Source organism: Protopterus annectens, chromosome 17.part0, assembly GCF_019279795.1.
Source record: "Protopterus annectens isolate FY-2018-M chromosome 17.part0, PAN1.0, whole genome shotgun sequence".
Lineage (NCBI taxonomy): Eukaryota > Metazoa > Chordata > Ceratodontiformes > Protopteridae > Protopterus > Protopterus annectens.
The window spans coordinates 668,101,059-668,118,363 of NC_056751.1; the positions used below are offsets into that span (position 1 = coordinate 668,101,059).

General features: G+C 41.5%; 1 protein-coding gene across 2 annotated transcripts in view; it reads right to left on the bottom strand.

Annotated features, from left to right (window-relative positions):
• ARHGAP30 (Rho GTPase activating protein 30) overlaps nucleotides 1-17,305 on the bottom strand; it is a 629,388-nt gene that overhangs the window by 472,090 nt on the left and 139,993 nt on the right. The window lies entirely within an intron of this gene.

Consider the following 17,305-nt stretch of genomic DNA (forward strand, 5'->3'; position numbering starts at 1 on the left):
CAGAATTTTTGACATACTAAAGACAATCACAAAGCTTCCTTCAGCTACATTATGAAATTGAGAAGTAACTTTCAGTTCTGCTCTGAACCTATCTCCAGTGATGCATCTCACTTCAACCCAGAAACTATAGTTATTATCCTTACTGATATATTTAAATCCAGCTTAATGGCTCCAACACACCCCACCACACCCATAGTTCCCCCTGATTGCAGCGTTTGTTATCAGTCTTAGTAAAGTGGGTTTTGCTATTTCTAAAAATAAAAGAACACATTAGCTCCATAGTTCCTGACAACAGTCCAGGCTGCCTCCTTGCAAGTATTACATGCCACACAACTCCCAAATCAGTTTGACCTTTTGACCTACTACCTTCACTGATTATATATGCTTGAGACTTGTTGAACAACCGCAGTTGTCCAGTTGCACAAGGGTGACTCCACAACTGACCTTGGTAACTGCAGGCCTATACGTTTCACTAGCATTATCTGCAAAGCTATTGAATAAATTATCACAGAACTAATTATCAACAACATAGGTGACGTCCAAACTTTCATCCTCAATTAGTTTGGACTTGTTAAAGGCAGATCATGACTTCTTAGAGAATATGATTTTTTTAAAGGATGCAGAAAGCTTAGATGAAGATGAGACTGTCCGTACTAGCTATGTTGACTTCGATAAACCCTTTGTCACCGTTCCCCATGAAGGTATTGTAAGAAATCTCACTAGTCTCCTTGAGCACTTGATAATTAATTGTGATGTGGACTGAAATAATGTACTCCATCTATGGGGTTGCTTCTTTAGCAGTGGAAACTTTACTACCAGCATCCTGAGGGGGTTCAGTCTTGAGTCCCATTCTGTCTGGTGTGTATTTCACAGAGGTAAACTCTGCCACCCAATGTCTATTGTTAACCAAGTTTGAGGATAACTGCACATTGGGTGCAGATGTCATCTTACACTGTGACATCCGAGTTCTTCAGAAAGGCATACATCAGATTTACACCTGGTTTGCTAATCATGGGCTCCCTTTATATACTAAGAAGTGTAATTTAGTTACCTGTATAGTATAGTTACCTTATATAGGTAAGATCATTCTTCCTTCTTCTTAATATAATTTCTGATGTTCTTCTCAAAACAGGCCCCTTTATTATAGATCTGGACACCCACACTGAAAATCTGATCTCTGTTGGCTGTCATGTCTCATTTCTCAGAAAGTCCTTCTACACACAGTTTATACATTGGAATATCTCTTCTGGATACAAAAGTGTCCTTGCTCACCTTTGCTGCTCCTTCATCAGACCTGTTATTGAACACAATGCACTTTTTGGAATATACCTCTCTAAGCAACTTATATAACTTGTAAGGTCACAAGAATTCAATCTAGAAAAAAAAAATCTCCAGCTAAGCCACTTAGGCTACTCTAACTGACTAAAATCTGTGCTAATCCTAACTCTAACCATGGCCCTAACCCTAAAGTGCACTTTAATTTAAAAAAGCCCTACCCATAACACTACAATTACACCAGACAGCTCAGCCATTCATCAAACACACACATAAACGCACACTCTCAAAAACACTCACATACTCACACTAATTCTGTACCCTAACCAAACCTTAAACACATACAATCACACACACACACAAAATCTATCCACTTATCTAACCCTTAAACTAACTCTAAAACACACAGACTCACACACAGATTCTCAGCCCCAGCACATACCTTTTCAACTGTGCAGAAGTTGGGACAAACAGGCATTCAAACAAATGTACTGTCACGCAATACATACTGCAGTTCAGTTGTGTCACACAAATGAGTGCTGACCATCTGTACTGCACCACTCAGACTAAATGAAAAATTAATTCATGTTGTCAGTACAGAAGCCAAACTCAATTTTGTGAGTGGTGCACGCACGTGTGTGTGTGTTATGTGTTGCAGGAGTGATGTGTTCAGGTTGCATAGTTTCAGTCTCCTGTGTTTGCTTATACAAATGAGACCACTAACTCTGTTCTTTTCACTAAAACAGATATGCATACCTAAATATGTTCATTATTATGAGGCCCCTAATTCCATTACTCTACTATGGCTCCTCTGACTCCATTAATTTGCAGGGGGCCCTATTTATTCTGATAAAATTATCAGGGTTTCCTTGTTTCTTTACTGTTGTTTGTGTTGTTGTTGGCCTCTGAACCAGTTTTGCTGTAATCATTGACTCTGTTAAGGTGCTTGGTGTCCCTGTTTCAGATCATCCAGTTAAGGCACTAACTTTATTAATTTTGCTTTGGACTTTTGAACTGGATAAGTATGGCAGAGTCGCTAACATTGTTAATTCAGTGAAATCATTCATCTCATTTAACTTTGTTGGAAAGTGTTTAGATGGTTGATAATGCTACAAAGGACCCTAAGCCCCTCATTCCTTTAACCCTGCCATAGTCAGAAAGATTCAGCTACTTCTGCTGTGAGCCCATTGGTTTATTAATTGTCACATGACCCACTGAATGGCTGAAGCTCCTAAACTAGTGAAGATGGCCCTCCCTACTACTCAGCTACTTACTTAGTGTGGGAACTCAGTAGTGCAAACAATGCCCACTGGATATCCTACTCAGAAACATATCAACATATTTAATTTAGCCATTTGCCCATTTGTAGTTACCATAATATATGTTTTTTTACTCATCATGAATAATAAAATGAATAATTCTTGTTGTTGTATTTGACTCTATTGAACTGGCAGTTAAATATAGTAGAAATATAAACAATGATTTTTGACTGCCGGGTCTGAATTTAAAAATCAGTAGTTTCTTTATCTTTATACTGTGAATGCTAGCATGATAAATCATATTTTGACCATCATATTTAGGTAGCTCAGCTGCTGTCTGCCAATTAATTAGTATATTATATTTTCTGTCTTGCAGTGTAACTGCAGTATACCAGTATTGTCAGTGTGATGTGTATTACAACTTGATTGTTGTATTGCGTATGTAGGGGTGTAGGGGTACGGGTAACAGCATCACATTGTTTAGCTCATTAAAACTTCCCTTACTTTGCCTAATTAATGACTACAAGAATGGTTTTCGGCTATGGTAGGTAGGTCATACTGAAATGGATAAAGGTACTGGTGTAATTAATGGTATGAACAAACCATATTTTATTTCTATAGTACCTGATTAATAACATGTACTGATTTAATTGACAGTAGTGCATTCACATCTGTATGACTAGCCACCTTGGCATATCATCATCCATGTCTGTGGTGTCAAAGAAGCTTATCTCTATGACAATTGCCTAAAACAAGGAGATATTTATTTACTGGTAAGGTGGAAGAAGGAGGTAAACTGAGGCAGGAGAGGAAGGGAAATATTAATGTGGTGAAGTAAGAAAAGTTGGAGTGTTGGGGTTGAAGGGGGATTGGGAATGCGTAATTAAAGATGGGCTGAATGGATGGGGGCATCAGTGTATTGTGAAAGCAGGTTGATAGTTGCCTTGGCCCCCAAAATGTTTGCACCAGCCCTGCCCTGATAGAGTCATAGGTTCATAGGTTCATAGGTTGGTACTAGGCTATCGGCCCTGGGGCCTATACAAGCCTAGCCATAACAATTCCCTGGCTATTTCTTCCCACACTATTTACTTCCCTTGGCCTCTGTCTAGCAGGGTGACTGATGTGTTCCCCGGGGTGAATTTCCTTTCTCCCATCCAATTGTCAAAGTTCTTTTTGAAGAGGGCCAAAGAGGTGCTCTGCTTGACATGTATGGGCAGTCTATTCCAGAGTCTGGGGGAGTCTCTGGGTCAGGAACCTATCCCTTCAGCATGTTTTGTTTATTGTGATGACAAGGTCTAGATCCCTGGAGTGTGTGGCTCTGAGGGATTGGTATTTCTTTAAGTGTAGCATGTCCAACAGCTCTGGGTTTGACAAGGCCTTGTATGTTAAGCAGAGATTGCCTCTGAGTAGACGATATGTGACAGAGTATAGCTGGAGTTTTTTAAGGTGGTCAGAGTAAAGCATCTGTTTTAGCCCTGTGATTCTTTTAGTGAGGTATTTCTGCAGCCTTTCTAGTTGTGGCAAATGTCTTGAGAGGTACATACTAAATGGGGTATTGTATTCTATAATGGGTCTAATGAGGGATGAGTACAGTGGGACAATGACCTCCTTTTTTCTGGATGAAAAGCTCTTAGAGATGAGGTGTGCCACATAGAAGGATTTCCTAACTGTTGTGACAATGTGTTTATCGAAGGTGAGACCACTGTCCACCTGTGTCCTAAGTCTCTTATCACACTTTCAGTGTTTAGTGTACTGCCACCTATGTGGTAATTCATGGGTACATGTTTTTTTCCCAAAGGAGATAACTATACATTTCTTGGGATTGAGCTTGAGCCCATGGCTCTGGCACCAATCATCTATTTCTGTAAGGCCCTTTTGTAGAGTATCCACATCATTTGGGGATTCAATTATGCCTCCCAGTTTGCAGTCATCTGCGAACTTTGTTAGCCAGAGTCCCTTAATGTTGGCCTGTACTTCAGATAAGTAGATGCCAAACAAGAACGGTCCCAGGACGGAACCCTGAGGTACTCCACTTGATACTTGACACTTGTCTGGAGCTGAATTTGGTGTCGGCTACTTTTACAGTGTGGGTTCTGTCAGTAAGCCAGTTGGCAACCCATTGAGTGACGTAGGGATGAATGCCCAGCTTAGTAAGTCTATCTATGATTCAAGAGTGGGGGATGGTGTCAAAGGCCTTGGTGAGGTCCAGATAGGCTGTGTGGACCACCTTACCCTTGTCCACAGCTCTGGAGACTGATTCAAAGAAATCAATCAGGTTCAAGAGACAAGATTGACCCTTCACGAACCCAAATAAGCTATATTGTATGGTACATATTGTAATAAGTGAGTGACCATATTCTAATGCTGACCTGACTAGTGTAAATTTACTTGGTGAATTATGGTTTGTTTTCTGAATTTGTAGTTCTCCACAGCATACTAAGTAGCTGTGTCAGTTCCATGCCTTGCTGCCCAGCACTTCATCTTGTACTCTTATGTCTCTCTCTCTCTCACTCGCTCTCTCTTATTTATGTTAGTCTTAGCAATTTGCCTCTGTTTTCCACATAAAAGCACAGTTCTGTGAGGGTATTCACCATAGCAGTATTCATAAAATAGGATCAATGCTGAAGAAATATTTGTTGTGTAAGAGCATACCATAATGATTGATGTTCGTCTCTTCTCTTTTGCGGTATTCCTGACATAAGGGAGTTGCTTGCTAAGGCAACGACCTGACGGTTAGTATATCAACTAACTCTTTTGCCCAATGTTTCCTCTACTACCTAGGGTGCGCAGTGCATCTGATGTAGGTCACTAGCAGATGTCGGCCATAAAACAGAAGCATAGGACCATAGGAAGTTACTAGGCTATTGGCAATGAGGCCCTTATAAGCCTAGCCAAGAGTTTAGTCCAAGAGTCTGGAGATGCTACTACCTATCATAAGCATTTACTTAGGGGCAGTGGTGTAACATGTAGCCCAGGCCAGTATGACCCTGACCCTGAGTAGCATCTTGCCATCACCAAGAGTGATGCCACAGTATAACGATAAAATGATCAATTTTAACAATTGGCTAAGCTATCGGTGTCGTTCAAAGGGTATCCAGTGTCTGTCAGCCTGGGATGACATGATCGACAAGCCATGCTGCTTCACCAGAGATGGCTTGCACCTGTCGCCCTTAGGCTTTTGAATACTAGCCAAGGTTCTGGCCACCCCCATTGTGCCTTTTTTAGGCAAGGCTCAAAAGACAAACCCACCTCCATAAACAACACAAGTAACCAAAAACTGAGGGTAGTGCTACTCAATGCCAGAAGTCTAAACCTCAAAATGCACGCACTCGAGGCACTCCTCAGCATGGAGAAAATCGATATCTGTGCAGTAATAGAAACCTGATTCAAGGCTCCAGAGAGCACTACCAGGCTACAACTCATACCATACCTTTCGGCCCCAGAACCCGGACCGAAATACAAAAGGAGGGGGTGTATCCATTTTCATAAAGGATACCCACACCTCCAGGTTAGTGGCACAGCATGAGGCCTCGGAGACCATCCATGTGCAACTAACAGTGGCCAAAGCTGCTTTTCAGATTGTAGCTTGCTACAGATCACCCACCTTGTCTCAGGACCCCCACTCAGCATTCCTGAGAACATTGGAAAATAGGAAGGACCTAGCAAACACCATGATATTGGGTGATTTCAACTACCCAAACATTGACTGGGAAAACTACTCAAGTACAAACTCTTTTGCCCAATGCTTCCTAGAGTTTATAAACTCAAACACCCTGGAACAACTGGTCACCACTCCCACAAGAGGTGACAACAATTTGAACCTGATCATCACCAACATGGGGGATCAGTGTTCCACACCAGAGGTAATCCTCTTGCTGGTAAGATCAGACCATAAACTAATCACACTGGACATCCACATCCCGACCCCACCCCTAGTCAAGGAAACCACTGTGAAAAACTTTTCAAAAGCAAACTTCACACTTCTCAAGACCGAGGTGGAAAGTTTCAAAGCCCCCTTGCTAAAGGATAATGCTGCCCAAACCGCAGAATCCTTTACAAATGCATTCTAAGAGCACCTGCAGGAATGCATGGATCGAGCCATCCCATGTAAAACCAAGACTCACTCCTCCAAAAAGAGGAAACCAGTCTGGTGGTCCCAGCCATAAATAAACTATACAACAGAAGGAGGAAACTATTACATGATAGAGCAAAATCCCAAAAAGGAAAGGCATCCCTGATCAGTATTAGCAAGAAACTACGATCCCTCATAAAAATCATACAAGGCCAGTTTCGAAAGAAAAATTGCCAAAGACTAAAGATAATCACAAAGCCTTCTTTAGCTATGTCAAGAATCTAGGTGGCAACTCTCAGATCTGCTCTGAGCTAGTGCAAAATGGCAAAAAATACACTGAACCAACTGACATTGCCAACATCCTGGCTGGCAGGTTCAGCGCAAACTTTACCCCCCCCCCACCTCCAAAAAGGCCCGTGTCCATCCCAGAAGAATGTAGAGCCCCAGACATCACAGACACACAGGTGAAAACAGCCCTCTCCAAAGCCAAAAACACAGCATCAGCGGGACCAGATGGTATCCCAGGCTGCGTCTTACATGAGTTCTAAAATTAACTAAACCCTTACCTAAATTCACTGTTCAAACTCAGCCTTACCACAGGCTATGTACCCAAAGAATGGCATACAGCAACAGTTATCCCACTCCACAAAGGTGGTGCCACAACAAATCCTGGGAACTATCGCCCTATAAGCCTGACTAGCCTGGTCTGCAAAGCTATGGAGTGCATCATCATGGAACTCATTAACAGAGACATTGGGAACCTCCAGACACTGGATCCTACCCAATTTGGCTTTTTTAAAGGCAGATCCTGCCTCCTAAACCTAGTTGACTTCTTTGAAACAGTTACCAAGGCCATAGATGAGGGAAAGGTAGTCCACACAGCCTACCTAGACCTCGCTAAGGCCTTCAACACCATTCCCCACTCTGGCATTATAGATAAGCTTACCAGCTTGAACATTAACCCCTATGTTACTAGATGGGTTGCCAACTGGCTCACGGGTAGAACTCACATGGTCAGAGTTGCGGGTGCAATGTCCGACTCTAAACCGGTTACAAGTGGCGTCCCACAGGGCTCAGTCCTGGGACCCCTGCTGTTTGGTATATACTTCTCTGAGGTACAGGCAAGCACGAGAGGACTATGGTTGACCAGGTTCACAGATGATTGCAAACTGGGGGCCATAATCGACTCTCCGGCTGACACAGACATCTTCCATAAGGGTCTCACGGAGATGAATCCCTGGTGTCAGAACCATGGCCTCAAGCTAAATGCCAAAAATTGCATAGTCACCCCCTTTGGGAAAAACAAAGTGCCCACAAACTATCACATAAGAGGTAATCCACTAAGTACAGAAGATGTAATTAGGGATCTGGGGACCCAGGTAGATAGCAACCTCTCCTTTGAAAATCACATTGCCAAAGTGGTTAGAAAATCCTTCTATGTAGCCCACCTAATCACGAAAGGGTTCACATCTAGTTCAAGAGAGGTCATTGTGCCCCTCTACTCATCACTCATCAGGCCCATAATAGAGTACAATGTCCCATTTGGAATGTACCTTACTCGACACCTGCAACAGCTGGAAAGACCACAGAAGTACCTCACCAAGAGGATCGTGGGCCTCAAACAGATGTCCTATGCAGCTCGACTAAAGAAACTCCAGCTCTACTCGGTTGCTTACCGCCTACTCAGAGGTGATCTCTGCCTGACGTATAAGGCCATGCCCAACCCGGAATTAATGGACATGCTCCACCTCAAGAAAACCAAATCTCTTAGAGCCACACGCTCCAGGGATTTAAACCTCAGCACAACAATAAACAGGACATGCTGGAGGGATAGATTCCTGTCCCAGAGACTTCCCCCGCTCTGGAATAGAATCCCAATTTGTGTTAGGCATAGCCCCTCACTGACTCTATTCAAGAGAAATCTTGACGAGTGGATGGGAAATCGTAAATTTACCCCTGGGATCACTTCAATGGCCCAGCTGAACAGAGGCCCAGAAAACTAATCTAAAAGGGAGGTGAAAGCCAACACATTTTGGCTAGGCTTATAAATGCCCTTGGGCAGATAGCTTAATACCTACCTATGAACCTATGAACAGATGGTCTTGGGAAGATGAATGCTCTATGCACACTTCACATTACTTTATCACCACATCAGGGCAGTTTGACCAATCATGTAAAAGAACAGTGGGCATGTGACTTCTCTGTCCTACTTCCTGGGGCTTGTATCCTGACACTTTTACAGGAAGAAGAAGAAGAAGATGATAAGAAAATCTTCCACCTCCTCCCCATAACTCAAAATCATTATTAAATGAAAGGAAAATACTGATCAGACATTAATGGAGCAGTGGGGGTTGCCATGATACTAAAAGGGCTATGAACTAGCCTTATGAGCCTGTGGGTAAATGTGGCCAGATGGAATGAAGCTCCATTAAAATACAGATATAACTTCACTTTGGTACTTTTAGGTCAGGAGAAATTCATACACTTCCCTTTTGATATACCATTTAGTTTCCAATGTCTTTTTTTTCTTTTAATAAATAGTGCTTGAACTGCCTTCCATCTGGCTTCATAGTTCATGTACTGAATCATACTTGGTACCAGCTCAGTTTCATGATGAAGAATTTTTTATATTTCTGTTTTTGCATGCTCACATGTACAGATGTACTTTGCTCGTTGATCAGCGAACTTGGGATTAACATTGCTACTGTCCATGTTAAACAAATGTGCAGCTTCTTTTCAACTTTTTTTTTCAGTAGCAGATTATGTTTTGCTTCACATTTCCTGTTACTGTAATCTTTGAAAGGTACCAGTGAAATGACCATGACAGCTGTTTACTCTTTTTACTGCAGTGAATGAATCATCATGAATGTACATAATTTTTAAGTCACAGTGCAAAGCCTGGTTAATTAGCTTCTGTCATTGCCTAGGTAACATAGGGTGTTGTCCACCAATGTTATTCAGAGGAAACTGTGGTCTAGCAACACTTTCAGAATTGAGAACAGCTCATGCTATAGGCCTAGCTTTATTTGATGTGTGCAACCAGTCTATGCAGGACTACATTTTATAAACACTTCAGCAATGTGTGTGTGTGTGTGTGTGTGTGTGTGTGTGTGTGTGTGTGTGTTTGTGTGTGCATGCACGCGTGTGTGTGTGTTTCTCTTATATAGAAGAGATTTAGATATTGCGGCTGTATTTAGCCATTTCATTTATTTAATAAAATATTTAATACTTTTGCTTGACTAGTGAGTCTTTTAATGCCCCAGATCTATATCTGTAGGTTACAGGATCAGAAGTGAACCCAAACCTCCCCAACCCTCATCAACACTAACGAGACCCCATCAAAATATTTTTGCATCTTTTCCTACGTGAGTCATAGTCTGACATACCTTATTGGATTCCATGGTAAGATATATATAACCACATTCTATATAATATACCTAACACACCAGGGCATCTCAGTCACCATTTTTTTTTAGTATTTTAATGGAAATTCAAACAAAAATATAATTCTCATGTTGTATTATGATGCAGGTTTTACACTGTTGCCTTACACTGCTTGGTTTTCCTGTTTGGTTCCTGGCTGGAGACTACACACTACATATCATCCCTAAGTCCAAATTTTTGAGGAGGGGTGCTGTAGTTTCCTTTCACATACCAAAGATATGCCATAAGTGAATGGGTGATAATCCATATTGCTTGCAGGTGTGGATGCCAAGTGCGGAGAAGTATGTGTAATTTCTGATGGGCAGGCATCCTATTTTGAATGAGGTTTCCTGTCCCTCTACTGAAACATCAAAACTCAAATTACTGAGTCCCAAGACATTGCAAAAAAATACATGAGAAGAATGAATACCAAACATCACTCTTCTCCTTCAATTTTTCTTTTTTAGGATCATTGGAGGTCACTAGGCCCTGACGCCCTTATAAGCCTAGCCAAGAGTTTAGCCTATGTTTAGACAAGTCAGCACTCAAAGCCCCTGTCCATTAGGGACACAGGTGGAATCCCAGGGGCATATTCTCTGAGTCTCTGGGACACAAATCTGTCCCACCAACAAGTCCTATTGATGTCACAGACCAGGCTGAGGCTGTGCATGTGGGTTACTTGAGTGGAGCTTGACTTGTGGATATGCAGCAGTCCCATCAAGGTGGGGCCCATGATCGCCTTGTATGCCAGACAGAGGTCACCTCTGAAGAATCTGTATGAAACTGAGTAGAGGGACAGGGCTTTTAGCCTATCTGTGTAGGGTAGATGTTTGAAGCCCTGGATTCTCCTGGTGAGGAACAGCTATGGTCTCTCCAGCTGCTGCATGAGCTTTGCAAGTTACATGCCGAAGGGGGTGTTTTACTCAATAATTGGCTTTATAAGGGAAGAATACAGGGATATTATGACCTCTCTGTCCTTGGATGAAATACCCTTACTTATGAGGTGGGCCATGTAGAAGGCTTTCCATACAACGGAAGCAACACGGTGGTCAAAAGTCAGGTTGCTATCAACCTGGGTGCCCAAATCCCTCACTAGTGATTGGGTACTTATGACATTGTTATTAATGTGATAATATGTGGGGATGTCACTCTCCCCAAAGGGAATGATGATGCATTTTTTGGCATTAAACTTGAGGCCATGTTTCTGGCACCAGTCATTTGTTTGGGTGAGAACCTCTTGGAGTGCGTCCACATCACTTGGTGAATTGATGACTGCGCTCAGCTTGCAGTCATCTGCAAACTTGGTCAGCCATAGCCCACTGGTTTTGGCCTGCACCTCAGAGAAGTATATCCCGAATAACAGAGGCCCCAAGACCAATCCTGGAGTACGCCGCTCATTACGGTTCTACTGCTTGAGGTGGCTTCCCCTATTTTGATTAGGTGGGTTCTATCAGTGAGCCAGTTGCTACCCATCTGATAACATATGGATTGATGCCTAGTTGAGAGAGTTTATCTACTATGCCAGAGTGGGGAATAGTGTCGAAGGCTTTGGCCAGGTCAAGGTAGGCAGTGTGCACCATCTTCCCCTCGTCCATGGCTTTGGTGACTGTCTCAAAGAAGTCAACCAGATTTAACAAACATGACCTCCCCTTGACAAAGCCAAACTATGTGGGGTCGAGTGTTTGGAGGTTGCCAATGTCCCTGTTAATGAGATCCATAAAATTTCGTTCCATGGCCTTGCAGATCAGGCTAGTTAGGCTGATGGGTCTATAGGCTGATGGGTCTATAATTTCCTGGATCAGTGGACACTCCACCTATTTATAAAGGGATGACAGTGACTGTCCTCCACTTGGCTAAAACAAAGCCGGTACTCAGGCTTTGGTTGAATAGGGTGCCTAATGGTGCTGCAAGTTTATGCCTAAGTTCATGTAGGATGCAGTCTGGGATGTTATCAGGTCTCATGGAGTCTGTATTTTTTGTCTTTGAGAGGGCAGTGATGACCTGTTCCCTAGAGATGAGGGGTGGGGGGCAGGTACTGGGAATGTCCTGATTTACTGATGGAGTGGATAGAGGGGAGAAGTTTTCACTGAATCTGTCAGCCAGTAGATTGGCTATATCTATAGCATTTGTGTATGTTGTGTCCTTGACCATCAGTTCTGAACAGATCTGGGTGCTTCCTTTGAGATTGTGGACATATGTGAAGAAGGCCTTATGATTGTCTCTACCAGATGTGGCAAATTTGGACTCAAAGTTGGCTTTTGAGAATTTCATTAGTGCTCTTATTTGCTTGTTCAGGCTAAGGAGAGATTGCTTCATATTGGGCACCTGCTCCTTCTTGGTCCTGGACAGCATTTTTTTCCTTTTGTTATTTAGTTTATTTATTGCAGATGTCCACCAGACAGGTTTACTCTTCTTTGCAGAGGATGATTTTGTCCTGTCAGGTATTCTTGATTCCAATCATCTATATAAATGCTCTTATAGTACTTTGGTGTAGATTTGGACATTGGTGCCAATTCCTACAGTGGGGGAGGGGTCTGTGAAGCTGTTTATACCATCCCTCAGGAAGCTGCAATCAGCTTTGGGGTAGATTTTTTGTTTGACCCAAGCTAGAGGAGGGTCAGGGAAGATGGTGAATTTGAAAGTGATTGGTTTATAGTTGGATCTTACCAGGGAGGATGATACTGTAGGGTTGCTGCAGTGATTACTCATGTTGGTTAATACCAAGTCCAAGATATTATCATGTCTTGAGGGGGTACTGACTAGCTGTTCCAAGGTATTTGCATTGATAAAATTGAGGAATCTGTGGGCATTTGTGTTCTGGCATGAGTAATATTTCCAGTCTATGTCTGGATAATTAAAGTCACCCAGGATCAGGATAAAGGGTTGGATCTTGATAGATTTGAAGAGGTCCAGATAGGTGGAATAGGCATCTTGAGTTAAATTTGCATCCGGGAGCTAGCTATAATTTGAATAGGGGTCTTGTCAATGGTTAAGTGCACATGGGGTGTCTCTGGTGCATCATAATGTTTGACCAGTCTGGAAGTGTGTGTGTCTTTAATATATATATATATATATATATATATATATATATATATATATATATATTGAAACTCCACCTCCTTTGGCTTCGCTGCCCACATTTTGGGGTCTGAATGTATAAAAGGATGAGTAACCAGGTAAGGCTGGGGTGCTCCCCGCAGCTTTGAACCAGGTTTCTGTGACTGCACAAATGTCAGCATCTTCCAGGGTTAAGAATGCTTGCAATGAGTGCAGTTTCATGTTTAGATTCCTGGCGTTTAGAAGCATGATCTTTAATTTGTGTTTTGTTGAAATATTTATGTTGGTACTATCAACCTCATGACTTTTCCTAAAAAAGGCACTATGGAGGAGGCAAGAGCCTTTCCCAGAAGCCTGAAGCCCAAGTGAGACAGATGCAGGCCATCTCCAGCTAAGCATCGTGGTCTGTCGATCATATCTTCCCAGGCTGTCAGGCACTGGATCCCCCTGGAATGATACCAAAAACTAAGCCAATTGTTAGTCAGTCATTTTCTGTTTGTACTGAGGCATCATTCTGGGTGATGGAAGAATGCTGATCAAGGCTAGGGACATACCTGCCTGGAACATATATTCAGCTAGCTCAGTCATGTCTCTCTTGATACAGCCAGGAATGTACATCTCAAGCTGTTCATGCCAACATGGCCTATGACAGAGTCATAACAGTACCACTTGTTGGAGAGACACTTTAGTGCATGTTATATATGGTGGATGTGCTGGATTCTATAGAGGGATACCAATTTCTTGCTGACTGTTTTTATTGTGATGTTAATATGAGTATCAAAGTTCAGGTTGCTATCTATAGTTATTCCTAAAAGTTTGGTGGTTGGGTCAGGAGATATGAGAGTGCCGTTCTTAGATATGAGTGTGAAATAAGCTAGGGTTGACTTTTGGGTTGGAGTAAAAAGTAGAAGTTTAGGTTTTTTTGGGGTTCAGGAGGAGGCAGTGGTTTAAAAACCATTGTTCGACTGTATTAAATGCTTTTTGGGTAAGGGACTGTAGCTCAGAAGGAGAACTGGCTGAACAAATTATAGTGGAGTCATCTGCGTATTGAATACAGGTGGCATGAGGAATTACTAAGTGGAGGTCATTAATAAAAATGGAAAATAGCAGTGTGTCTAATATGGAGCCCTGAGGAACACCGAGGGAAATGGGGAGGTGTGTAGATAGATTGTTGTCCCATAGTACAGATGGCTGTCTATTGTCTAAGTAAGATTTGAACCAATTTAAGGCTGAAGGTTCAAGAGAAAGGGATTTCAGTATATTTAAAAGGAGCTGGTGATTAACCATATTGAAAGCTTTAGATAAATCTATAAAGTCTGCAGAGGAAAGAATATTGTTGTTACAGTTTTTGTTAATGCAGTCTGTAAAGGATAGCAGTGCAGTGGTGGTACTGTGGAATGGTCTAAATCCATGTTGACAGTTGGCAAGTAAGTTATTTTGGATAAGGTGGTTAAGTAGTTGCTTATGGACGCATTTTTCCATTATTTTTGCCAGTGGGGAGAGTAAAGCTATAGGACGATAGTTTGAAAAGTATAAGAAGAAGACACCAATAGGAAGACAGGGTGGGAAACTATGCTACAGCTAGTAGCTACACTATTTCAGTCAGAAAACAATACAGAAATGTTTATCACAGCAGAAAAACATCAGTGAGACACCAAATAAAAGTTTTAAACAGATAAAGGAGCAAAGAGACTCTAGAGAATGATTTTAATTGTAAACAAATCAGTTATATGATACACTTCTTGGCAGAAAATCAGAACAAACAGATGCTTAACAAATGGAGAAAATTTCCTGTTAATACCTTTCACACAGTGAAACTAGCTAAAAAAGCTTTACAAAGAGTGTGACAGTAACAAAAGTGATTTACCAGGTCCTGTAAGGCAGACAATTTCAGTACAATAGTGCAGATTAGTTTATAGCAATAAAATACAGTAAAAATAGTAGACAGCAGACAATAAAAAAGTGCTATAAATGGTTAGAATAAGCAATAACTAGTAAAAATAAGCAAAAAGAAACAGGATACTTATTGTTATATATCACAGATCAGAGTTGTGGTAAGTGCCCCTCCTCCATTCAGCTCAGTGTGAATAAACATAATTCCTCTCAATGGCAGTGCCTAAATGCCAGAAGGTACAACCAGAAACAGCTTACAAAAATGCTCAAAAGGTCCAATGAGTGCTTACTCCAAGCCCTAGACTAGCCAACCTCTACCAGCCAGTGGCCAATCAACACACTCCTCTCACTAAGGTGAAGGAAGGCTTCTGCTAATCCAAGATGGCCTGGAACATGTGCTCAGAACAAACAACCACTGCAAACAAAAAAAACAGGCCCAGAGACCGGAAACCTAAACTGGGGCTATGCTACAGCTACTAGCTACACTATTTTAGGCAGAAAACACTACAGAAATGTTTATCACAGCAGAAAAACAGCAGTGAGACACTAAATGAAAGTTGTAAACAGATAAAGGAGCAAGGAGACTCTAGAGAATGCTTTTAACTGAAAACAATAAAAAAGTGTTATAAATGGTTAGAATAAGCAATAACTCATAAAAATAAGCAAAAAAAAAAAAAGAATACTTATTGTGGCGACCCCTTACCGGGAAAAAGCCAAAAGACCAACAACAATAACATTGTTATATATCACAGATCAGAGTTGTGGTCAGTGCCTTTTTTCCGTTCAGCTCAATGTGCATTTTTTTTTCAGGGGGCCAAGCCCCCACTGCACTCCCAATGTGGAGTTCAAGCTTCTAAACTTATATATACTAATTCCAAAACTGCCATACCATGGAGAAAAGATAGAATTGCAGGAAATAGCATTCTTAGACTTACTATATGTAAGAATTGATTTTTGGCCATTCAATCTCCACATCTTGGGACTTGGCAGTGTTGGTCCCCAAACTTTAAATGGCTACCATTTCTCTGCCTTGTACCCAGTGAATGTTGGGATAGGGTCTGTGCCTCAATACTCCTGAACTGTATAAAGCTGGTACTAGAAAATTAATAAAGGGATGAATACATAATTTCCTATGTCTACTTTGCCTACCCATCAAATGAATGAAAACATGTTATGATAACTGAATAGAAATCCTGATTAGCCTATTGTTTTTCTACTTCTGGAGGAAGAGTTTCCCAAAACTGAAAGTTCTGTCTGTCTGTCTCTCTCTTTTTTTTTAATTTGAAGGTTAACTTTTGTATGAGCTCTTGGGCAATAGACTCTAGATGAGCCTGCTCAATCCATAATTATTCAGCAGACATTTCTGTTTATTCAATGATTTTGAAATATTTAAGGTTTTGAAATCAACATAAGTTTCAGAGTGCATTTACTTACAGCTCCTTTTTTTCTCCCTGGGAAACAATCCATGTTGGAATCTGCTTTTAGATTTTGGATGGCCACTGCTGTATCTTGAACAGTGGCAGTGAGGTGAAAAAGCCATGCTGGACAAAGTACTGTGTAAGCATGAGGTTCTAGGCATTAGTTTTCAGGCCTCACACTGTTAACAGTGTCAGAAGTCATAGCTTGTCTTAAAAAGCAGTTTCATGTCCTGCATGTTGCCCAGTATATAACATCAACAGGCTTGGTTGCCCCATCTCTGGAAGTCTGCCAAACAATGACACTGCAAGATACAATACACTTACACCCAAAAGCATAAGTCTTTAAGGTGTATGAATATTTCAGTGTTTACTAGTCACATTTAATGGCATTAATAACAACAAAATAGCAAATGCCAGGCCTAACACACATGGAAAACATTAAATATGCTTATATAACATACTCATTCTCAAAATAACAAGTAGTGAAAGAGAATGTGTAGGATGTTGTTGTTGTTGTGTCTTTCAGCTTTTCCCAGTTAGGGGTCGCCACAGCGGAACTCCGGACCGCTAATGATTGGTAGTTGATTTTTACATGCTGAGTTACCAGCCCTGACGCACAACCTTCAATGAAGGTACACCCATTCACGCATGTCTCCATGCAGAAGACGCTCTAACTGAGAATCGAACAGGACAGCGTCTTACTGTGAGGTGACAATGCTACCGCAGCAGAATGTGTAGGATGCATGTTCAGAAAAAGCATCTTAAAAGTTAATGCATGTGCATTTCTGAGGTTCTACTTGGATATTACACTGCTGATAGACCCTTAAATCAATTAAATAGTTGGCAACTCAAAGTGGAAATACAATAATTATAAAGGCTTTTTGCATTTCTGCAAATAACAAAAGTAC